The sequence below is a fragment of the Trachemys scripta genome, chromosome 6 (assembly GCF_013100865.1).
Source record: "Trachemys scripta elegans isolate TJP31775 chromosome 6, CAS_Tse_1.0, whole genome shotgun sequence".
Lineage (NCBI taxonomy): Eukaryota > Metazoa > Chordata > Testudines > Emydidae > Trachemys > Trachemys scripta.
In genome coordinates, this window is record NC_048303.1 from 52,746,450 (window position 1) to 52,758,573 (window position 12,124).

A 12,124-nucleotide genomic window follows, 5' to 3' on the forward strand; every position below is an offset into this window, starting at 1 on the left:
CTGCGCCCGGCGCAACCCGCTGAGCCCAGCATTAAACTTTCTCTCCGTGTTTGCAGGAAATCAACGTTTCCTGCGAAGTGGGTGAAGGGACCGAGCGCACCCAGGCTATCTGGGAGGAGTATGGGCAGGGAGGGAGGGGATGCTGCTGCCGATATTCTCACTCCACCTCCTCCGTTCTCCCCCCTACCCAGCGCAGGGATAGCGCCCGGACCACCCTCACCAACCAAGTGGGTAAGCATCGCCTCGCCACCTCCAAAGCACACGGGGATTGGGATACACCTTGCCCCCAGGGCCTGGTCACTAAGGGGAAAGGCCATCAGACTCCTGCCAGGTGATGGTCAGTGCCCAGTGGCGGCTGCTGGTGCCCTTGTACTTACCCCAGCGATGCCAGTGTAAATGGTGGCCGAGGCGCTTGCACTCCCACTCTCCCAAGGCTGCCTGCTTGCGAGAGGCTCAGGTCCTGTCTCTTCTCGTCAGTCTCTCCTCATGACACACGCACGCCCTCACTCACATAGAGCATTGACTCTCCGAGCCAAGCCCTGCTCATTCAGCCTTCGCCAAGAGCGAGGGAGAGGGGAGGAGGGGGGACCAGGATGCTGCCTGCCCTCACCGGGCTGCAACGTGACGCGCCCCCTTCGCCAGACATCAACCACCCACCCCTGGACGGGGAAAAAAAAAAAAAAGCCTCGGGGGGAGCCTGGTGTGCACGTCAGCTCCGAGCTGACCAAGGGCCGGGAAGTACAAAAGCCTGTCTGCTGGGCCCCCTTCCTGCCTGTTCCACTGATTAAGCATGCAGGCGTCCGAAAGGGTGGGAAAATCCAGGGGAGCGGGGTCGCGAGCCACTTTCATCTCCAACTCGGCTTAATGAGGGAGATCCTACAACCCCTGCCTCCCTCCACATCCCGGGCAGCAGCAGCACCAGCAGCCGGCGCTTCTCCTGCCTCCTTCCCTCATCTCGGCGCAGCAGCCCTTGCATTTCGGGGCTGCTCTCCCTAAGGAGGGCAGTTCCTCCAGCCCCATGCAAATGGCCCTGTACACAGCTTTAGATTGTGCCCAACACATTCGGTGACTTTTTCCTCTTGAATTTATTTTAAAGGATTTTTTTTTTGGGGGGGGGGGAAGTAACCTCGACACAGAGTCTGTTCATTTCCCCCCCGGGATTTGATCCCACACAAATGAGTTTGCAGACAAACTGCTGCATGGTAGTGATAATGCAGAGGTGTCACTCAAGGTCCAGGTGGGTTAGGGATTCAGCAAATGAGCACCTCGGTTGTTTCAAAATGCGCTCCTTTCCCAGTCGTTCAAGATGTTTCTTGAGAAGGGAGACAAAACACAAAATTAAAAGGTATTTAAAAATGGAAACTGACAGGCGCGGGGTGGGGTGGGGAGATGTTTTAAACAACAGATTAAGACAGATAACATCTGGGAAGTCTTGCCAAAGGGCTTTTAGTGCAAAGTGTGCATAGACACACTCAAATAATTTTGTGGATTTGCTTAGAAAGCTGTCTGTTTATCAATCCAGGCCCACCGTCAGTGCATTGTTAAACACAATCAAAGCAGGCCCTCATTATTAATTCGATAGGAGGCTTTATGAATTATAGCTCCCTCGCTCGCTCTCTCACCTACACACACATACACACACCTACCTTTTTTTGGGGGGGTGGAGGGGAGAAAAAAGCAGTGGAAACTTTCAGTATTGAAAGACATACTAATTGTCTTCTTGATTTCCTTGTTGAACTGAAGGTGAACTGCTACATTTTTACAAACGATTCATCTATACAAAAACCTGTTTACCTTTATATTCAGCCTAGATGTTACAGCACAGAATACCTAAACAACCCGCTTGGAAAACAAACCCCTACATTTCAAATTGTTACATTTACCACAGTTTGTTAACAATTTACACAACAGTGATTTCATCCGACAAAATCTCCTTTCCTCTACAATGCAAATTATGGCACAATATGATTTGGCAAATAACTGATGGGTGTGCATAGTACAACTGCAAGATTGTGGTTCGTGACGAGTTATGTAAGTGGTATGTGTCTGTACAGAATGGGGGATTGCAAACGTTAAATTACGAAGACTTTGACGCTATGTTTTAAAATGAATTTACCTGGCAGCTTCCATTTCAAAATAACCGAGTTAAATTAAATAGCGATTGTATCAATGATCGTGAAGTAAAATGGATAAACAGGAAGTTAGTTTTATTTTAAAAGCAGACTGGTTATATCAAAATAAAAGTGACGTTTCCTTGGTGTAGAAGGAAAACAAATTTAAATGAGTGTGAAATAAATAATTTAACTCTCTATATAATGTTATAAACCTAGAAAAATCTTTATTTTCCCCCCAAGATTTTGGCATTATGTGAAGTGCATAATGTAATAAGTATAAATATCTGCATATAACTATGTATAAAGATAATTGTATTCTGATATAATTTAAATATTAAAATATCTGAACTATATATTTTTCATTAAAATGATTATCTAATCATTTCCTCATAATTTAACTTATTGTCTTTCAACTCAAATCCTAAAATTTGCTTTAAGTTTTAAAGCTGAACTCGCCTAACACCCTTCCCCCCAAAAAATACACACATAAATATTAATATATTGCAAACTGCTGGATAACAAATGTCTGCATATTGGTTTATAACATACCATAATCTGAAACATGTTACATTTCGACAGATTATCATTCAAACTCCGGGAATTAGCAGAGTAATTTTTCCTTACATTGTCCATAAAAAATTTCCAGTGACTACATTAACTTTTACTAAGGACCATCAGTTGCCTGGTGTATATTTCTTGCTGAGTAGTTCACATTCAGGTTTACTCTTCTCCAAAGCAGTACCTATATATACAGTAACGACAACATACTTTTCAATATATGCCTATATTGTTTTCAGCATACAAACACAGCTAATCTGTTTCTGGGCATCTCAACTGTAGCGACAAGGGAAATGAGTTGCTGTCGATCTTTAAGAATTCAAAGAGACAAAAAAGTGGAGAAAAATAATCAGATTGGTCCTATTGCCATTGAAGTCATTGGGAGATTTTCCATTTAAAATAATTAAATGGGAGCAGGATTGGGCCCACTTGTTTTGATTCTGGCTGAAATGGTTTGTCTTCTGGTTGAAAAATATTAGTTCTAAAGCCAGTTTATTATTACCTGGAGACTTGATTCTAAAAAGAAAATGTAAGTGAATGTAAATGACTTCCTAGTGTTTACAAACGAGATTTAAGACGAAAAAAGTGCTTAATTTTACATGCTTTTTTAAACTCCCGTATTGTTTTTTTCTGTCCATTAATAGTATTATTCACTATTTTATTAAGTATAATGAATCTTATCAAGTGGAATGAGATTTACCATGAGTTTTCTTTGAAGCTCTTTTGATGGAGACAGAGAGAATCCAACCAGTTTTAAAGTTCTGCTTTATTTCTGAAATGATTTAAAATTGTGTTCTCGCTTATCTATTATTACTTTGGCTTTTGAAAGCTTTACTCTGCTCTTAGTATGTTTGCATTTGTACTTGCAGTTGGCGATGCTCTCTATGGACAATACAGTCTCGATGTGTAGTCAACAAAAATACCATAGCAAAATCGTATTCCTTAGTAAGTACTGGTCATATCATGTCATCGATTTTTAAGCAGAACTCTCCTGTGAAGTCATCGGAGACTTCAGCTTTAAAAAGATGACACTATATTACTCCGGTCTGCATAAGATTAAATCGATTAAACAAAAATAAGTTAGAAATATAAAATATATTATTTTCATCTATGGTAGTTAAACACAATTAAAAATAGAGCTCCGTCCTACAATTTCTACTGACGCAAAACTTCTATTAACTTCAATTGACGTTTTCCCCGAGGAAGGAATGCAAGATCGAGTCCCTTAATTGTACAGTAGCTATAATCAGGACACGTATAGAGTAGCTGAGGATATTTATCTCCAATATATATATATAATGTTAATGCCACGTCATGTCGTGATAAAAATATATGTTAAGTAATTAATAAAATGCGCATTTCTGAAAATTCCTTGGTTGTAGGTGTTTGACTTTTAAAGATTTGCATATGAGGGTCCAGTCCTGCGCCAACTGAAGCCAAAGGCAAAATTCCTATTGAAATCAATGGTCGCAAGAAGCGCCTTTACATTGTATTTGGTTTACCCCAAAAAAGTTTTGAGTCCATTTCTGTCTGAGGTATACCTACTAATCACGGTGTGCTTTATAACATTCAGAATGGAAAATGAGAAAGGGCCTTATGACATCTTAAGATTTTCTATGTAAAGAAATAAAGGCGACCAGATAAACCAAATACCGAGTTTGAACAAATTAAAAAGTGAACATTATACTGCAAAATAGAAAAGTACCAAACTGATCATTCTAATCCGAAATGTTAGAAGAAATCAAACCAGTTTCTGAGTTTTATAATTAATATCTTTTTTTATCTCGTTGTGATTGCTAGATGCACGTGAACAGCTAAATAGAATAGACTTCCGTTGGAATTTTTTTGGTGGTGTCACTTTCCAGATATATTCTGGGAAGAAGAGTTTTCCCCATGGGAAAGAAATGACAAGCGTTATTTCCCAAAGACCTTCCTGTGGGTTTGTGCAAAATGCACATCCACAAAGGTATCTGATATTGAATAAATGATTGATCTCCAATGTGCTTAGTGCCTTTAAGATCCATTGAACTTGACATTGAGGGCGGCTAGAGTCTAGCAGGAAGTGCTCAGCAACTTGGGGGATCGAGACCAGCAACCCACATTTATATATATATATATATATATATATATATGCTAAGGGTCTAGCATTTTATTTAAACGCGCAAAGCTGGAATGAGCAAGCACTCTGGGCACGTGTCTTGCAAGAACTCCTGCCAGGGGACCCATTCTTTCGTGCACCTGGATCTACTCTTGAGATGAGCTGCATCAGAAGTGAAGAAATAGGAGCTGTCCTCCATCTAGTCCAAGAAAGGGCCCTTTCTCTTGTACAGACGTTCCCAAGCAACTCTGCACTTAATCATTTTCCAACAAAAGATACCTGTGGAAATCAGGTACATTCCCATAATAGAGGGGTAGGGTAGAATGGGGGCGGGGGAGAATCCTTTTGAATTCCGTCTGGTAAGAGCCTGTCTCGGCCAAATCCATGACATAATGCTATTCACAACAGACACCTGTGCAACAAAGCTATAATGTAACTGGATCAGATTTTAATTTGCTAGTTCTGCGGGATAGATCTTCAGAAAAAGAATGAACCATTTAAACAAGTTGCGTGCGTGCATGCTGTGTGCAGTATATATTTGTATAAATGATATACGGATACATACACATACTGTATATAGCATATAGACATTTAAAAAACTCTCTCTGTGTATATATCTATAGCTAGATGCTGATGTGGCAGATTTAGGTTTCACTTAGAAAACTTCACCACAAAGTGCCACTGAAGAATCAAGGATCATGGTCAGAAAACAAAAATGAGCATTTTTTATTCTGGGCTATGCTGCTTTTTGATTTAGACATCCGAGTGCCTCTTCCCCCTTATACAGGTCCCTGTGAGTCGGGGATTAGTGTTTGCCCCCTCTAAGTCACTCTCCTTCTTTGGGACAGAGCTAAACAATTATCCGCTAAAACAGGGACCCTAACCCTATGACAACTTTCCACTTAATCTCCAGTAAATGCTTCCCACCAGATAAACCAGGGACAAAAGGAAGCAGACCCAAGTAATCAACAGTTTTATTCAAAAACTAAAATGCAGGGAAAGCCAGATTTATCCCTGCCTGCTAGGAGAGGAATACAAAGCTAAAGAAAAACAATGCACATGCCTAGCATTTTGTTAAACAGGTTTGGTAACACGGAAAATAAATATGGTAAATTAAATACATTTGTTAAATACAAACGACATAGGTCCCTTTTAAAAAAGTCTATATGATTTTTTAAAAATATCAAGCAGTAAGAAGTGGAACATTTCAAGGTCATGTCATGCTCAATCCAAGAGGATTACTGTATATTCGCTAAGAAAAACGGCCCAAACTTTATACTTCGTATGTAATCTGTGAATTTACTCCATTTTATTATTGCTGAAATTTCTTTCCTTCAGAAATATTTATTGTCCCTAGAGAGGTAATCAAACTCAATACGTGTTAAATAAACTTGTCTGTATCAAGCAAACTAGATCACTGGAATATTTATTCCAATCTATGACTCAATTTACCTCCCGACCTCCCATAAGTCCCCCCGGAGACCAGCAGTTGGTCTTGTTTCAAATCAACGTGGAAAATGCTTTCGGACATTCTCCTTAAATGCTTTTGGAAACATAGGTATCAAACGAAATACAGATATTTAAAGACCTTTCGGGGATTCAGAAACAGGCACGCGACAGAACATAAAAATAAAATGAAAGTATACACCTATTGCTTCAATAAGTGTTAGCACACATTTTTGTCTGGCCCCTTTGAATTATTTTACAGTAGGAATTAGAAATCTGTTCGTTTTAGTGACGTAAATCCCTGGCCGTTTGTTGCATTGATTTCACCGAATTGAAAGCCAACATTAAAACCTTTCATCGTTTCATTCTCTAATAAATGTTCCCCCTTTACGTTGATTTCTGTTTCTTTTCAACACCTAGGCGGGCAAATTCCTAACACCTTTTCTTAACTGAGGCTAGGAGCACCACTGCATTTGTGTGCTGGCCAGCAGCCTCACAGAGCCAGAGGAGGGGAGTGAAAACGCCAGTGATCCTGCACAGGGAGAAGAGATTTCACAGCAACTTAGCAAGCAAACAAGACAAAAGTTAAAGAGTGATGGCACTATACCTTGCCCCCGGTCACTCAGACGTGCGCTTCCCATTTTGTACATGATGAAGAGTTTTGGTAAGTGCTTTTTATATTTGGTTTGGTTTGTCTATATAAGCTCTGCTCCTGTACTGTACAGAGAAACGCCCGTTGATGGACTACAGTGTTAATTAACGCAGTGCTAATTTGAGTAAGAGGAAATGGAGGTGGAACTAAGTGCAGCAAGACTGCGATGGGCCAGTGACCTCTAGTGGCGAATCAAGGACATACAGTTCGGATGAACTATCACAGGAGAATAGACAGCAAATTTCCTCACGGCATCTTCCCCTTCCCCTCCAACAGTTTACTTGAGGTAGAAGGGTCTGTGCGGTTCTCCAGTTGGAAAAAGTAAACTGTGTAAAGCACCAGCGCGGAAGATGTGATTTAGCTCAAGTGGCTTAATCTAGCTGCACTGTCAGTTAAAAAAAAATAACAACATTTCTGACTGACTGACTTTTTCGGGGGTGGGGGAGCAGGGAGGATTTGGAACATTTGGGGTTGGGAAATGCTCAAGACATTTGCGGTCACTGTTAACACCACCCAGGGTCATGCCGCATCAGAAGCTACCTCCCCAAATATCACCGTAGGGGAAACAAACAAACAAAAATGTCACTCAGCAAACAGAGATTAGCAGTCAGGACTTTATTGCAAACTTGAATAAACAAGTAAAATGCAGGAAAAATATTACTTGTGTAAATAACAAAAGTGACTATCAAACATAACCCCTCTTCCTTCTTCCCTTCCTCTCCCAAGTTGAAACGATTAGGGTTATTAAAACGTTAGAAAATATTTGAATTGGGAATTATTTTAACCACCAGATAGTTACAGAGCATTATAAATGGCTTCGAGGTACCTTTAATACGAAAAGAGTTTATGGATGCAATCACTTTGTAGCATATTTTAGAGCTTGAGCATATTGTGCAGTGTGTCTGCAACGTGAAACACCTCATGTGTTAAACATAACCACGTATTTAATTCTTTATTTTCGTTGAGCCCAGTAGCAACCAGAATGAAACTTTGAAAATGGGATAGAATCAGTTAAAATAATTCTAAAAAGGCAATTAGAGCAAACTCATGGTTGTGGCTTTTTGGAGATGCCTAATGCAGCATTCTTGTTTAGTTTAGTTTAGTTACATTCCATAGCAAATAATGTACTAGGAAATGACAGCTGGAAAAAAAAAAGACAATTCGCAATTAGTATTTTAAGGTAATCTTTACAACTACCTTTACTGTAATCAGCCCTTTTTGGGTATGACCCTTTGTGCCTTTATCCCACACCTTGCAATCTAGATCTTTGCACTTTTCTTTCCGCTGTAGATAATAGTTTTAAGATTCATAAGAAAGAAAGAAAGAAAGAAAGAAAGAAAGAAAGAAAGAAAGAATACCACGCAGTGCAGTGGAAAATTAAACCCAGTGTAAAGTTAAAAGTAAGCACAAGGGCAATTTCTCAATATTCATTCTCTGCCAAAAACCTTCAAACCAAAATCAGTTTTAAATCTTGAATATAAAAGCGCCGTTCTGTTAGTAAATTATTAGCTAATCCTAATGCAGAAAAAATGAGAGATTTCTGCCGGGGCACGAGGAGGGGCTCATGTATGTACACTTACTACTAGATATGGAATTACTTCAAAGTCTTGTAATGTCTTGACTTAGAAAACTCTGCTCTGGAAAACAGGAGAAAAGTAGAGCAGAAACTCAAATTAATCAAATAGAGAAAGAGAACATGGTATAGGGAAAACTTGCAAACCACACTAATAAGGAAATGAAGATGTCCGATCGCTTCGAAGGGCGGAACACATTTCAGAAACTAAAAAGGGCAACATACTTAAAAAGTGAAACGTACTGTATGAAGAAGATGGGACAAAAGTCCCAAAATTCGGTTAGCTTAGCTGCCTGGAAAAAAATATTGAGCCAACAGAAATAATTGACACAAAAGTGACTACAGATTTCGAATAAAAGTAGGGAATGTATGGCAAAAATGAGAGAAACGAAAGCATTTAGTCAATTTCAGCGTAAAAACATCACACACAAAGGGGTCTTACTGCAATTAACCAAGTAAAAATGTTGAGATAATGGCATGGGTTAATAAAGAAAACGATGAAGAGAGAATGAGGGGAGGGAAGGGGAAGCCATCACTAGAAACCTTAAAATCTCTCAGCTAGGAGAAAAGAGCTTCCTCTTACTATATTGATTTTTATCTTCTGTTTAACCCAGAAAGAGTTTATACCAATCATGGCAGAAAATTGCCCTCCAGGTTCTATAGTTAAACAGAGGCAGGGTCGTTTTGGTCCAGGTTAGAGATTAAGGACTATTATTAATATACAGTGTAATGAAGAGACTGATCGAAATACCTACGTAGTTACTGATCCAAGATACACTTTTTCAAAAAGTAAGTACAGTAGCCACACCGGTTTGATACATTTTCTATGCCGTGACAGGCAAGAACTGGTTTTTGCTCTTAAATAAGGGAACCAATATCTGGCGAAAAACAAACAAACAAACAAACAAACAAAAAACAAACCACCTTTCCTTAAAACAAAGAGACAAAATATATTAACTCCGCCCATACGCTGGATGTTCACCACCAATGTGGGGAAAGGTCCATATAGTTAGGTATCTTTCCCACATTAGTGAAGTCTGGAACTACCACAAGGAGAGAGAACTGGTTTTGCCCCACAGATGTAACAATTCTAGACTTGTTGGGACGTGCACGCAAGCAGTGAACAGTGTGGGTTTTGAATCCTTATTTTCCTAGCTCTGTAGAGAATTTTCGGAACAATCTTTTCTTTCCCATTTAAAGGCAAATGACATTAGAATTGATAAGAACCGCTGGCACATGAATCTTTTACCTGCACTAAATGAGAGCAGGCGGATAGATCAGAGATTCTTTAAAACATGCAAATAGTGGGAGGTTAAAGCCTAATAATAATCTGTGATCTAGAATTAAAGATCTTAATAGTCATCACCCACTAAATCAATCTACCGACAGAGTCCATCATCCATGTTTTATTTATTAGAGAAACACCTGTCAGGTTATCCTGGGGAAATCTACATATTTTAACCAACAGCTTCAGTACAATGAATTTAGGACTGAATTATTTGCAGTTTTCTTCCTTTCCAAAATCACTTGCACTCTGTGCAGAGATTGCAAGAGCGCTAGTCAGCTGAAGGGTTTCCAGAATATTTATCCCCGGACATAAGTATCCACTTCTCTAGAACTTCATGCCATGTGTCTGGTTACTTTCCTAGCAGTGGACAATATTACTGACACACACGTAAGTGTTTGAAGCCGATTTCTGAGCATTAAGATCCCCTCTGGCTTTTCCCTTCCATAAAAGATCTCGCTATTTTGGTGCAAGTACGTGAGATGAAAGAAAGGGGACATTCCGCATGAAAGAATGAAATGCATTTGAAGAGTTCATGGGCTAACATTGAAGGAATTGCTAAAGCACAAGCATCACCATTAGCATTATCCCTGCCTTGATATTCATTCTCTGGAGAAAGTTCAGAGGCAAAAAGCAAATTTCTAACCCACTTTAAAGTCAGAGGTTTCCATGCGCTTGCATGATAGTTTATATCTATGGAGTTGTATTAACAAAGTTCTCTCTAGTCTTCTTCAACAGTGGATCAAAGGGAATGATAGGACTGAACTGATCTTAAACTGGTTGCTCAGTTGTGATATCCCCCAGTGGAAAAGCTTTAATCTCAGAGAGAACTAGGTGTCCCATGCCATGAAATACAGTATCTCCTCACTTACAAGAGATTTCCATTCATTTGTGTTTTCTCATAGATTCTCATACAGTGATGGCTATTTCTAATGTCCTAATAGCTTCTATTGATTTTTTTCCTTATAATTGCTTTTAGGAAACTACGTCGGAGTCCAATGGATCGTTTTGTTTGTGGAATCAAAGCTCACCAAAGAGTGAAACTGGATATCCTTGAATGCTGTATTTTGTATCTTGGTCACTGATTTAGCCCATAAGCGTGTAAAAATTCACTGGGGCTATTGTATAAAATCTATACAGCTGAGCAGACTCATGTATCTTGTTTATTTAAGCAGGAGAATGATTAAATTTGCTCTAGAGATACACTAGTTTCAGGCAAAAGCATGCAAACTACCCAGTGTATAAAGTTCCCAAATTTAATCAAACCACAACCCCTTTTCAAAATCTTGCATCACAAGTGTATTAGACAAACATATATGCCTTTTAGCAGACAGAAGTTTCCTGGCACAGCTATGGTTCTGAGTGGATGCTGCTGCTAAAACATTGCTAAAATAACCCCAAACAAGTGATACTCCGGCGTGCGGTGCTATGCATGTGCTGATCAGAGATCAGAATTGAGCCCTCAGTGTTGCGACATCATTGAAAAACTCAAACAAGGGGAAGATACTGATCTTAAAGGAGGAGACTATTCTTTGTGCACAGATATTTTGGTAACTAGTATCAATCAGTAAATAATAAGAAAATATATGAAATAGATTAAAGCAACATACTTAGGCTTAATTAAATAACCTGTCTGTCTAACCCAGGATTTCCCGATTTTTTTCCCTTATGGACCTCATTTTATAAGATACATTGTTTTGTGGACCAATTCCTATCCTAAATTGAATTGTTCAGATCACTTCCCCTCCCCTTCATGACTGGGACAACTACAATTTCTTAAAGGGGAAAGTCATATTAGGAAAGTATCGAAGGTAGTTTTCACCATCTTTTCATGCCATTTGGCAGATGGAAAGGAGAAGGAGAGTTGAATCTCATGACCAGACAGCTCTCTGCAGAACACCAGTAAGTTGTTCTATGGATCAGAATAAGAGTTGCTTGTCTAATTTCCAAAGATATGGTTTATATAGCACACGTAGTATCTTAGAACCTTCTTGTGCCCTCAGTTTATAAAAGGACTCCCCATTACAGACAATAGAGAGTTGTATTTAAAATTCGATGGCAGGTTGTAGCCCATACTGTTTACAAATTATTTCTCTGGAATGGGGCTCTTTAATCACAAGAAGTTCAGAGGTGAATTGACACGCACACAAGCAGGTGCCCTCTATTTCTGCTTCCTATTAGCCTGCACAGTTATGGGAGATCTTCCCCCACATCTCTGCCCTGCCACTGCCCCTTTGCCCTCTGTTTTTATCAAAAAAGAAAACCTAATTCCATGCGAGATCGGAACTCAGAATATATTAATGAATGGAGATTATCTATACAACAGGGAACAGGCGCCTGTCAATTATAGGGCTCTCCCCTGGTTTCTCCCCAGATTGTACCAATCTTTCCCTTTTAC

The 12,124-nt window shown here is 39.6% G+C and overlaps 1 long non-coding RNA gene across 2 annotated transcripts in view; it reads right to left on the reverse strand.

The window, feature by feature from the left end:
• Positions 1–6,949, reverse strand: part of LOC117879523 — a 168,306-nt gene extending 161,357 nt beyond the window's left edge. The window contains exon 1 of one of the 2 annotated variants that reach the window (XR_004646293.1): positions 6,824–6,949. This is a non-coding gene — a long non-coding RNA (uncharacterized LOC117879523). Of the gene's footprint in view, positions 1–377; positions 560–6,823 lie in introns of those variants that run through there. The other variant, XR_004646294.1, reaches the window with a different exon arrangement.
• Positions 6,950–12,124: the final 5,175 nt, after the last annotated feature.